Here is a 13,713-nt window from a genome sequence, read left to right on the forward strand (position 1 = left end):
ATAAGCAATATCATATGAACCGTTATGAGGACGTACCGAAAAATAATGACCGAAATTTTACGTGATAACTGTCAAACCTTTTTAAATAAAACAAACGTTATTGACATCCTACATCCTTATTATTCCTGTTTAAATATTTATTTCTCGACATAGTCACTTTGGCACGAATACATTTCTCCCAACGAGAGACCATTTTACTGATACCGTCTCTGTAATATTTGACTTTTTTGTCGGAGCCGAAACGTTACATGTGCTTACACCGCTTCATCTCTATCAAAGTGTAGTCATCGAAGGTGCTCTTTAAGTTCAGGAAAGAGATGAAAATCGGATTGGGCCTAGTCGTGACTGTAAGGAAGATGATCGACGACAGTGAACCAAAGGTGTCGGTTTGTTGCAAGTGTTCAGATGGTTCAAATGGCTCTGAGCACTATGGGACTGAACTTCTGAGGTCATCAGTCCCCTAAAACTTAGAACTACTTAAACCTAACTAACCTAAGGACATCACACACATCCATGCCCGAGGCAGGATTCGAACCTGCGACCGTAGCTTCGAATCCTGCCGCGGGCATGGATGTGTGTGATGTCCTTAGGTTAGTTAGGTTTAATTAGTTCTAAGTTCTAGGCGACTGATGACCTCAGAAGTTAAGTCGCATAGTAAAAAAAAAAAAAAAAAAAAGTTCCTTACAAACAAGACTAACATAATTTGAAACATGTATTCAGTAAACATGTTAGCCCAAATATGACTCTTAATCCACTCCTCGAAATGTGTAAACGAGCATGGAGTGAGAATGCATATAATTTTCTAGTACAGGCTATAACGGGCATTGTCGTATTAATTTCGATAACTTAATTTTTATTTGACATAATCCAGTACATGTGAGCAGTTTTATATTGTGGTATATACTGAGATATTTGTTTTTAATCAGTTCAGATTATACACTACGGACAACTACTTAATTAGCAATACATCGATAAGGTTACTCCTGTGAAAGGATTTCAATTTTGACCGTGTTATGAATAAGATATGAGTACTCTTCGTGTCCAAAAAAACTACTATTGAAAGGAAAAAACAGCAAAACAAACTGGATTCGAACCACGATTCTATAACTTATGGAGTAAATTGTGATTATGAAGAAGGAAAACGGTTGTCAACCTAATTAAGGAAAGTTGTACCAAGTACTTGCACTGTTCATAAAGAAAGTTAACTATTGTTGCCTATTGCACTTGATACTGAAATACTATTTTTGCTTGTGGGACACAAGACAGTAGTACACTTTAGCGAGCAGAATACAGTGAATTTACGTGAATAGCTCGGAAAGAATGTTAAAGCGTTTGGTCAATAAATGACTCACAGTAGCTGTTACTACATATAGAATAAAGTAGCAAAGGCCGGCCGAGGTCGCTGAGCGGTTCTAGGCACTTCAGTCCGGAGCCGCGCGACTGCTACGGTCGCAGGTTCGAATCCTGCCTCGGGCATGGACGTGTGTGATGTCCTTAGGTTAGTCAGGTTTAAGTAGTTCTAAGTTCTAGGGGACTGTTGACTTCAGATGTTAAGTCCCATAGTGCTCAGAGCCATTTGAACCATTTTTAAAGTAGCAGGGTAATGATCGTTACAAATAGATGATTTACTCAGGGTGAAGCACTACTATCCTAGACATGAGGTTCTTTTAGCACTTCCATTATTGGAAAATATTGACACTGAAATGTTTTTCAGATTATTATATTTGTATTATTAAGGAGCCTTTACTTCCTTATATTATTTAGCTCAAATGGGACATGTGGTACCTGGATCTAGTGTAGTTTGAATAGTTGTAGCTATTTGTTCATTATAATTCACACAAGTTATAAGAACTCGACGAATCTTGTAAACAGAGACACGGGCTTTCAGCTTAGTACAGCTTGGGATCCAGCACTGGCCATATTGAAGTCGCTTCGAGCAGAGAGGAATACTATTGGTCATGAGACTGACGACGATTCGCCAGCAACATAAATATTCTGTTGACAACGGGAGAATAATCAAGGCGCCTACGTGGACGCGCAGTTTTGCTTGCGGCTTCCGTCGGAAGTCGCTGGGGCGGCCGATGGCAGCGCAGAGTAACAGCGGCAGCCTCCGCGCTTGCGGCCTCCGACGGAGGTCGCTGGGGCGGCCGATGGCAGCGCAGAGCAGCGGCGGCAGCCTCCGCGCGTGCGCCGAAGTATTTGGTTCTTCATCCTGTTGGTGGCGTTACTGTCCTTCCAGCTACTAGCTGATATCGTCGCTATTGGCCATCGAATTTGGCGCCTCCACGCATGCGCACTTCCTGTCTAAAACTGGCATAAATAGGGGGCCCTGGTCCTGCCTTAGCAGTGTGTTCGTCGCACCTGAAGATGTCGGCCAGTTGTGCTGACGAAATATTGTGGAGTTTGCACTATGACAACCGACGTCTCGCCCGAGAACCATATATACAACATGTCCGTCGGGAAAGCCTCAAGCAACACATCCGATACCTGTACGGGGAGGAGATGGTAAAAGAAGTTAACAGTTTTGATAAACTACGGAATAAGAGGAGCAGACTGCTATGTGCCCTTACGTTTTTATTAAGATGCCGAGATCATCGAGTTATTCCGACGTTCGCTAAGGTGACGCATTTCATAACCTCTGCAGCCGCTAAAAGGATAAAAAATCGAGCAAGCCATGCACTGGTAAGAGAAAGAATTCACCATACTCGGCGAGAACTGGACTTCGTATCCAGAGAGCTCTTGGCACTTCATTTGAAAATTTCGTCAAGACTGTCCGCTGACTCTTGGACGTGGGTTGACAGCGCTACTTGGGCGTTCTCAGACTGGAAACGACAACAAGACGCAGCACGTCAAATTGATAAGTTTCATCGCTTCAGAGACCGTTTACCACAAGAAGAGAACAACGAAATTCGTAGACGAACTGTTTACAATCTAGCGGACAAACCTTTGCCTGACGCGGCTGTATCGGTCCTGGAGAAAGGATTAAACTTCGCACCCACTCCGAGGACACCACCTGTTCTGGACATCATTAGCGCCGTCGAACAAGGTATCCTGAAACTTCCCAGGGAATCTGCCGAGGAGATCCGGCGGGAGACTTGCCGTGCTCTGACACGGGCTCGAGTGCCTAAGAACAATCTAACAGCTGCAGAGAGGTCAGGTTCGATCCCTACGAGAAGATCCTGATACTGTGATTTTGCCGGCGGATAAGGGAAATGCGACTGTTATCCTTTCCACGTCGATGTATCTGAGCAAGATGCACCAGCTTCTGGACGACTCTGCATATCGCACCCTAACTAAGGACCCAACAGCAAAAATTCAGCGAAAAACTTTGGAGCTCCTCAAAAACAGCACGATCTCCGATGTGGTTGCTAAGAGACTGCGTACACAGGCGCCCGTACCTCCCAGGCTATACGGATTGCCCAAAATTCACAAGGATAATGTGCCACTGCGGCCTATTGTGAGTAATATCGGGGCACCAACGTATAATCTCGCGAAACATCTGGCAGCGCAATTGAACCCCTTAGTAGGAAAGTGTGAGCATCATATTCGTAACTCACAAGACTTTATTCGTCGGCTCAAGAACTTACGACTCGCACCATCAGATATACTCGTGAGTTTTGACGTAGTCTCACTTTTTACTCGAGTACCATTGCAGGAATCGTTGTTGTTCATTAGCGAGAAGCTGGATGGGGAACTTTTAGACTTATTCCAACATGTGCTCACCTCGACATACTTTTTATTTAATGGACAATACTTTGAACAGACTGACGGCGTCGCAATGGGTAGTCCCCTGTCACCCATTGTGGCTAATCTTTTTATGGAAGACTTCGAGGAGAGAGCACTCCAGACGTCGGATTTGAAACCTACGTGTTTTTGGCGATATGTAGACGACACCTTTGTTATCTGGCCTCACGGCATTGCGTCACTGAATGTTTTTCGTGAGCATCTTAACTCGCTTCATCCCAACATCAAGTTCACGATGGAGATGGAGAAAAACGGCGAACTTCCATTCCTGGACGTGTTGGTACGGAGAAAAGAAGATGGCACGTTAGGTCACTCAGTGTACCGTAAACCAACACACACGGACTTATACTTACAGGCCACCAGCTGTCACCATCCTTCGCAACGAAGTGGCGTACTGAGGACGTTGGTCCACAGAGCACGAGCCATATCAGACTCAGACAGCTTATCCAATGAGCTACTCCATCTGCGCACCGTTTTCCAACAAAATGGATATTCCGAACGGGAGATTCGCCGTGCCTTACAACCGAAGCGGGTTACCCAACGTGAGGAAGTGGAAGAAGGCGAAGAACAAAGGGGAATGGTCATCTTGCCATACATCGGCAGTGTCTCTTCAAAAATAGGAAGATTATTGAAGAGGCATAAAGTTAAATGTGTTTTTCGTCCGCCGGCAAAACTCAGAGCTCTCTTGGGCTCATCTAAGGACAGCCTTGGCCTAAGAAAACCCGGTGTTTACGAGATTCCTTGTAGCTGCGGCATGTCGTACATCGGACAAACTTGTCGCACTGTAGAAGAGAGATGCACTGAACACCGACGCTACACTCGTCTGGAGCAACCAGAAAAGTCTGCAGTGGCCGAGCATTGTCTCAGTACAGGCCATTCTATGAATTATCAACATACAAAGATCCTCGCATCGACGAGTTCGTACTGGGACAGTGTTATTAGGGAAGCAGTGGAAATACGTAACTCGACGAATCTTGTAAACAGAGACACGGGCTTTCAGCTTAGTACAGCTTGGGATCCAGCACTGGCCATATTGAAGTCGCTTCGAGCAGAGAGGAATACTATTGGTCATGAGACTGACGACGATTCGCCAGCAACATAAATATTCTGTTGACAACGGGAGAATAATCAAGGCGCCTACGTGGACGCGCAGTTTTGCTTGCGGCTTCCGTCAGAGGTCGCTGGGGCGGCTGATGGCAGCGCAGAGTAACAGCGGCAGCCTCCGCGCTTGCGGCCTCCGACGGAGGTCGCTGGGGCGGCCGATGGCAGCGCAGAGCAGCGGCGGCAGCCTCCGCGCGTGCGCCGAAGTATTTGGTTCTTCATCCTGTTGGTGGCGTTACTGTCCTTCCAGCTACTAGCTGATATCGTCGCTATTGGCCATCGAATTTGGCGCCTCCACGCATGCGCACTTCCTGTCTAAAACTGGCATAAATAGGGGGCCCTGGTCCTGCCTTAGCAGTGTGTTCGTCGCACCTGAAGATGTCGGCCAGTTGTGCTGACGAAATATTGTGGAGTTTGCACTATGACATCCGACGTCTCGCCCGAGAACCATATATACAACATGTCCGTCGGGAAAGCCTCAAGCAACATATAAGAATGAAAGTTGTACATCTTGAGTACTGTTATTGTAGTATGACATTTAAATCTGGTTCAACTGTTAGCATGAGGAACCAGAAAATAATCTCCCAGAAGACTCAGATCTAGGACGAAAAATTTAGTCACAACACAATATGAGGAACACTATTAACTATATATCTATGGAATTATAAACACTGTTATTTCCAAAGCTACACATCAATTAATCCATATACTAGCCCTTTAAGTCTACTAGCCAGTAAGTATCATGAATCGACACAGTTTTTGCAGGTAAGTGTTGACATTTCAGTTAGAAGATTCTTTGAACTGAGTACTTCAAATCTTCTATTTGTAATTGTACTTCGGTGATACTTCAACTACCCTTTTATGAAAATTACGTGGAGTATTTCCAACATAAGGCTCACTGAATAATTATGTGTTTTACTACACCACAAAGTTTATTACGTTTTTTTAAAGAAGGTACTTGCTTTTCAGTTCGATAAAATAGGATACTCTGAAATATCGTAGCACTTGGAACAGGATCCTGTCTAGGTAAATGACTCAGGATAAAATACGGGTGCTCAACACACAGCTTAATCGATAAAATCTTATTAATGATTAATAAAACACGTAACTGGTCTACGCAGTTGTACAGTATTGAACTGATTCTTTGAGATAAAGGTGGTGGCAGTCTCGATCTCCTGTGGCAATTTAAGAAAGGCTCTAAAAATGTCCATGGCCCTTGCGGAACAACAGGCTCTGAAAATTCTTTTCTTGAATTTGCATTGTCGTATATTAGAGCTAACCAATGATTACCATAAATAATGAACCTGATATCTTCCTCATGCGAGGCTATATAAAATAATCTTGCTGCTATTGTTGCGGCGTTCAGCTCATATAACGCTAACACTTTACCTGGTAGCCAGCGACTGACTCTTACCACAAAGGAGCCTTGCAGTTCGAAAGCCAAATCCACCTTTTCTGATCCCACCAGCCAGTTTCGTTGCGGAGGGTCTTCCCTCCAAGTTTTACATGACTGCAAACCTACTTTCCCTTTTTATAAATCAGTATTACAAGTAAACTTTTAACATTTCTATTCTTTTGTAGAACATTGCTTTTAAAATGACATCCATAGATTAATTTTATTTGACATAAATTGACATAAATAATGAGTAAAACATTAACATAGATGCTACATCAAAAAGCTTGGTGATACAGAAGTCACATTAAGTAAAAACAGGCAAAGAAGATAGATAAGACAAATATAGGTAACAGAAGATGTTGATTGAGCATTGCTGTTGTCAACATGCCTCTCAATTCGATTCGACGAAAGATTAGACGTAAAAGCCAGATGCTGAGATGTCGTTGATGACATATTTGATATATTCGTAGGAAATTGTTGTCGGTAAAAATAAGGGGGTAAGTTGAAGCTGAGTTTGTACTGGAAATAGCTTTTAGACCAGTTTCTCAACTATTAGAGGATTGGGGCAGCTATAGAAGAAGAAGACAGACCAACATGAAGGAGATGGGAACAAAGAAAACATAGTAGCTATGAAAGCAGAAGAAGATGATGGATCCAGTGAGAAAGATGGTGATCCAAATGAAGAAGCATCACAAATGAAAATTGTGGTAGAGATGTGTTAAACTTGGAATATGACATTTAGTAAAGTAAGAGACAAAATGCGAAATACTGTAATACTGTACATGGTATCAAATTTCATCCAATATCAAAAGTGTCGGGGGGATTGGTGACTCACAGTTAGAGATGAATGGTGATGATTTAATAAATTACAATGTAACATAATATGGAACGTGGGGATTATATAATTATTTAAAATGAAGCCTCCTAATAGAAGTTAAACAACACTAGATCTCCAAAATCAAGGTAAAATTCTCACGCTACTATTGCTCGCAAACAAAACACTTCTACCACATCCATGAATATGTCAATATCATAAGTGGTTGTGAATAGTAATTGACAGGTGATGACTTACATATATATATATATATATATATATATGAGAGAGACCGAAAGCGTGCTTGACGTTTACGACTGGGAAACAGTCTCCACCGTTCCATCAGCGCATGTTGGTTTTGTTCACTGGAATAATCCGAATGAATTCGTGGAGCGATTAGTTTCCTTGCTAGGTTAAAAAGGAGCGGGCAGTAATTTGCGTGATAATGATGTAATATCTGCTGAAGAAGAGCGTCGCAAAGCGTCTGTTACTCTTTGAAATTTACGATGATTGTCCAAAATAATGAAGTGAAAGTAGAATGAGAGATCGCGTATAGGGACATTACACAAGTTAAAACACGGCTACAAAAGTTAATTTTGTAGATTTTGAAACGTTTCACGTAATTATTGTGAAAAGATAGCAGGGATCATATTCGATTTTAGTAGAGATTGAAAATATAGGCCGAAATACACTGAAGAGCCAAAGAAACTGTTACACCTGCGTAATATCGTATAGGACCCCAGCGAGCACGCAGAACTGCCGCAACACGACGTGGCACAGACTCGACTAATGTCTGAGGTAGTACTGTAGGGAATTGACACGATGAATGCTGCAATGTTGTCCATAAATCCGTAAGAGTACGAGGGGCTGGAGATCTCTTCCGAACAACACGATGCAAGACATCCCAGATATGCTCAATAATGTTCATGTCTGGGAGTCTGGTGTCCAGCGGAAGACTTTAAACTCACAACAGTGTTCCTCGAGCAACTCTGTAACAATTATGGACACGTGAGGTGTGGCATTGCGCACTGGAATTGTCCAAGTCCGTCGTAATGCACAATGGACATGAATTGACGTCACCTGTCAGAGTCGTATCTAGACATATCAGAGGTCCCATAGCACTCCAACTGCAGACGGCCCACATCATTACAGAGCCTTCACCAGCTTCAACAGTCCCCTGCTGACATGCAGGGTTCTTGGGTTCATAAGGTTGTGTCCATACCCGTACACGTCCATCCGCTCGATATAATTTGAAACGAGACTCGTCCGAAAAGGCAACATGTTTCCAGACATCAAGAGTTCAATGTCGGTGTTGACTAGCCCAGGTGAGGCTTAAAGCTTTGTGTCGTGCAGTCATCTAGGGTATACGAGTGGGCCTCTGGCTCCGAATGCCCATATCGATGACGTTTCGTTGAATGGTTCGTATGCTGACGTTGATGGCCAAGCATCGAAATCTGCAGTAATTTGCAGAATAGTTGCACTTCTGTCACGTTGAACGATTCTCTTCAGTCGTCATTGGTCCCGTTCTTGCAGTATCTTTTCCCGGCCGCAACGATGTCGGAGATTTGATGTTTTACGGGATTCCTGATATTCACGGCACACTCGTGAAATGGCCGTACGGGAAAATCCTCACTTCATCGCTATCTCGGAGATTCTGTGTCCCATCTCTCGTGTGTCGGCTATAACACCCCGTTCACACTCACTTAAATCGTGATAATCTGTCATTGTAGCAGCAGTAACCGACCTAACTGCGTGAGACACTTGTTATCTTGTATAGGCGTTGCCGACCGCAGCGTCATATTCTGCCTGTTTACATATCTCTCTATAGGAATACGCATGCCTATACCAGTTTATTTGGGGCTTAGTGCACATCTGGACGCATAATAGAGTATAGCATGTAAGCTAGTGATCATCTGGGCGTCTATCTTATGGCCCTCTCCCGGCGACTGCTGGCGGCTGTTTTGACACGTGAGACGCAGTAGCTTGGCTTACCACGAGCGACTTGAACAGCTGTAGCTAAAAATTAGTTTTACCACAAAATTATGGTCAGTCATCGTAATACAATGCAACACAGAGATGCAGAGAGACAACACCACCTGCATTTGATTTCCATGAATGTGCATGTCTGTTTCTTGTTGTTTGAAATGTAGGGATACAACGTATACATTTGACATTGAGTTACCGTGATTATGTATATCTCGAGGCACACATGCCTCTGAGATCACGTTCGTTAGTAATGTGGGAACTAAAATACGATGCTTGTGTCCACAAGATAGGGCCTGCTGACTAATGCTCACTAATCGCATTGTTTGCTTGTCACAACTGGTTTCAGCTTGTTGATTTAGAATAGTGGTGTCTTCTAAAAGCGGAAGATCCAATATGAGTAGCTTCCACCGTTGCTGCATCGTCAAAGACTTCACCATCATCGTACTTGTGATACTCTTCTTTTTTGGACACAAAATGTAATTATGACATGCAGTATACAGGGTGTTACAGAAAGGTACGGCCAAACTTTCAGGAAACATTCCTCACACAAAAAGAAAGAAAATATGTTATGTGGACATGGGTCCGGAAACGCTTACTTTCCATGTTAGAGCTCATTTTATTACTTCTCTTCAAATCACATTAATCATGGAATGGAAACACACAGCAACAGAGCGTACCAGCGTGACTTCAAACACTTTGTTACAGGAAATGTTCAAAATGTCCTCCGTTAGCGAGGATATATGCATCCAACGTCCGTCGCATGGAATCCCTGATGCGCTGATGCAGCCTTGGAGAATGGCGTATTGTATCACAGCCGTCCACAATACGAGCACGAAGAGTCTCTACATTTGGTACCGGGGTTGAGTAGACAAGAGCTTTCAAATGCCCCCATAAATGAAAGTCAAGAGGGTTGAAGTCAGGAGAACGTGGAGGTCATGAAATTGGTCCGTCTCTACCAATCCATCGGTCACCGAATCTGTTGTTGAGAAGCGTACGAGCACTGCGACTGAAATGTGCAGGAGCTCCATCGTGCATGAACCACATGTTGTATCGTACTTGTAAAGGCACATGTTCTAGCACCACAGGTAGAGTATCCCGTATGAAATCATGTTAACGTGCTCCAATGAGCGTAGGTGGAAGAACATGGGGCCCAATCAAGGCATCACCAACAATGTCCGCCCAAACGTTCACAGAAATCTGTATTGATGACGTGATTGCACAATTGCGTGCGGATTCTCGTCAACCCACACATGTTGATTGTGAAAATTTACAATTTGATCACGTTGGAATGAAGCCTCATCCGTAAAGAGAACATTTGCCCTGAAATGAGGATTGACACATTGTTGGATGAACCACTCGCAGAAGTGTACCCGTGGAGGCCAATCAGCTGCTGATAGTGCCTACACACGCTGTACATGGTACGGAAACAACTGGTTCTACCGTAGCGTTCTCCATTCAGTGACGTGGTCACCGCTACCTTGTACAGCAGCAACTTCTCTGACGCTGACATTAGGGTTATCGTCAACTGCACGAAGAATTGCCTCGTCCATTGCAGGTGTCCTCGTCGTTCTAGGTCTTCCCCAGTCGCGAGTCATAGGCTGGAATGTTCCGTGCTCCCTAAGACGCCGATCAATTGCTTCGAACGTCTTCCTGTCGGGACACCTTCGTTCTGGAAATGTGTCTCGATACAAACGTACCGCGCCACGGCTATTGCCCCGTGCTATTCCATACATCAAATGGGCATCTGCCAACTCCGCATTTGTAAACATTGCACTGACTGCAAAACCACGTTCGTGATGAACACTAACCTGTTGATGCTGCGTACTGATGTGCTTGATGCTAGTACTGTAGAGCAATGAGTCGCATGTCAAAACCAGCACCGAAGTCAACATTACCTTCCTTCAATTGGGCCAACTGGCGGTGAATCCAGGAAGTACAGTACATACTGACGAAACTAAAATGAGCTCTAACATGGAAATTAAGCGTTTCCGGACACATGTCCACATAACATCTTTTCTTTATTTGTGTGTGAGGAATGTTTCCTGAAAGTTTTGCCGTACCTTTTTGTAACACCCTGTATACTACGTCTGGTAATAAAATTTATATTTTTCTTTTCAGTTACTTGTTGTAAGAGAAGAAAGCTACGATTCTTCTGTTTGATGTTGTAGAACATGGAGCGTCTGGGTGAGAGCAGATTCATAATACCCACTAAAAGACAGCCGGCACTGGACAAGGGAAAGCGTCGTCCAGTACTGAGCGTGATCTGTGTCACCATCAAATTTGAGCAGCAGTGTTGGTTTTACTGAGGGACTGCAAAATATATCTGCCATCAACATTCTCGACTATAGCGATGCTGAACTTGACTTCCCAAACAGTGGCACCATGATACATTCTAGAAGAGTGAACAACATGAACGCAGCTGACTTCGAAAATAGTGATACAAACTAATGTATGCCTAGTAGAAAACTGTGTGAGTAGAAATGCCAGTTTCTGGTCACAAAGTATCACACACTTGGACTATAAGAGATGTTAATATTCACTCTGTAAAAGAAAAATATTTTAATGTTCAGTCAGCAAGAGTGTATACTTGTCACATACAATCGTTTCCGCTACGATCTGAAAGCTTTTTCAGAAGTTAATGTGAAAATAATGCTGTCACTTAAGAGGATGTGCTTACAGGTACTGAACACTTTGTTGTTTTGGAACTGCCTCATAAGTACGAATGTATTTATTATACCGAACAGTTTCTGTTTCACTGTGAAAAACAGGTTGACTCTTACATTAACGACATATTATTCATAGCGAATGCAATTTGTCCAAAAAATGCATTTCAAGATCATTTCGATTTTATTGAGACCGGCAATATAAGTGGCTTCGTTTGTGTGAGGTGTAAATGCAGCCAATTAGGCAGTGAGATTATTTGAAACTTTTACTTTAAGGCTTATTGCTTCGATATAATATGTTTTATTCTTACGTCCCTTTTGTTACCTTGCGTTTTCCTAACACACATGTTATCTTACAGTTAAAATTCGCTGTTTTTAAAAATGAAACACTGATTTTTGCATGGACACAAATCTTAATTCTTTAAAAAAAATAATGGTTGAGAAAAATGTTGATAAATTATCTTGTATTCCGGAATGATTTCAATTCTTTGAATTTTTCATCTCATCGTTTCATTAAATCATAAACTGTATAGCACAATTTAATACAATTAAATAATGAGAATGAAACGCTGCGGTATAGGCTTTTAATCCAATATTTGCTCCAAAAGGCCTGTTTTTCGTGTTAGTCTTTACTGAATTTCCGCTGGCAGGATGCCTACCATAGGTGTAGCCCCTGCTCAGTACATCAAAAATACGACCCTTCTGCACACAGCGTTTGAGAATCTTGTATGAACACATAACTGGACACAACTTTATACTGCAGATGACTGACAACACGTAAATAAATAAGATTACAGCACTGTACATAACGTCTGACGCAGGAACTTTCTTATAGTGTGAGTCACGCTACCTGTGCATTCAGAGCCTCTTAAATATCGAGGTATGAAACCAAAGAAGACCTGTATACGCAGTGCGTTATACACCAGGAAAATTATTCCGAAGGCCGGATGCTGTTATGCAGTACAAGTTAGCAACAGCTGTTATTTAGTCCACCTTGTATTTCTTTTTCGCAAACTAAAGAAAATAATTAATCGTTTCATGAGACACTGTTATTCAACCACAGGTGCAGCACATGTCACACGACAGTCATAATGCGAACCAGTCAGCGCTAGGAGTGACTATATGGAAAAATCACGGAGTATGTGCAGTCATCGAGTAAGCACTTGTGAACCATACGCTGCCACCTGTCTACAACGCGGAAAAATTGTGCGGTTTTAACACTCTTTCTTCGTGGCCTAATCAGGCACGCAGGAGCATCAAAAATTCTCTTCACATTTCACGATTTTTAAAAATTCCATTGAAGTCCCGATTATTGTCATAAGAACACGCAGGAAACTTTTTTGTTTTTAGCTCAGTGTCAGACATTCTGAACGATATATTTTTGCTTGTTTATGAAGCACAGTGTAAAATCTTGGGGAATAGCTTGAAGCGAAACAAGCGCTGTATCGTGTGTGAGATACAGAGGCGAGCGAGTGTGCCGGGTCTTACCCCAGTTCACTGCTGGTAGCGCCACGTCACCATAATAAACTAAAATTCAAAATTTCCTCTTTAAACTTTGTCAACATATCCTTTAATGTAATAACGTTTTAAATGTCAATTCTTAAAGTAATTAAACCAATAGTTTTCATAAAAACACCGTTTTATGAAAAAAATAAGTGGAGCTAAATCATAAAGCTAGAAAGCCAGAGTTTGGTCATGATGTGCCAAGGCATGTCAAAAAAAAAAAAAATGGTGTAAGTTTCAACACAATAGAATAAAAATTGTAGTCAGAACCCACGTTTTTAAGAAAAATTGAAGGCGCTAAATATTAGACTTGGAAATGTAAAAATTTGTATGATGCTTTAGTTAAATCTAAAAATAACACTAAGAGATCACGTTAAGCTACCTCTAATAGTTTTTTAGTAATTCAATGAATTTGTAACTAAAACATACCCATTTGTAGCAGATTAAGTACCTGTAATTTTAATGATAGAAAATTTTGGTGACACCACACGATAAAACCTACTAAA

The sequence above is a fragment of the Schistocerca americana genome, chromosome X, assembly GCF_021461395.2.
Source record: "Schistocerca americana isolate TAMUIC-IGC-003095 chromosome X, iqSchAmer2.1, whole genome shotgun sequence".
Taxonomy (NCBI): domain Eukaryota; kingdom Metazoa; phylum Arthropoda; class Insecta; order Orthoptera; family Acrididae; genus Schistocerca; species Schistocerca americana.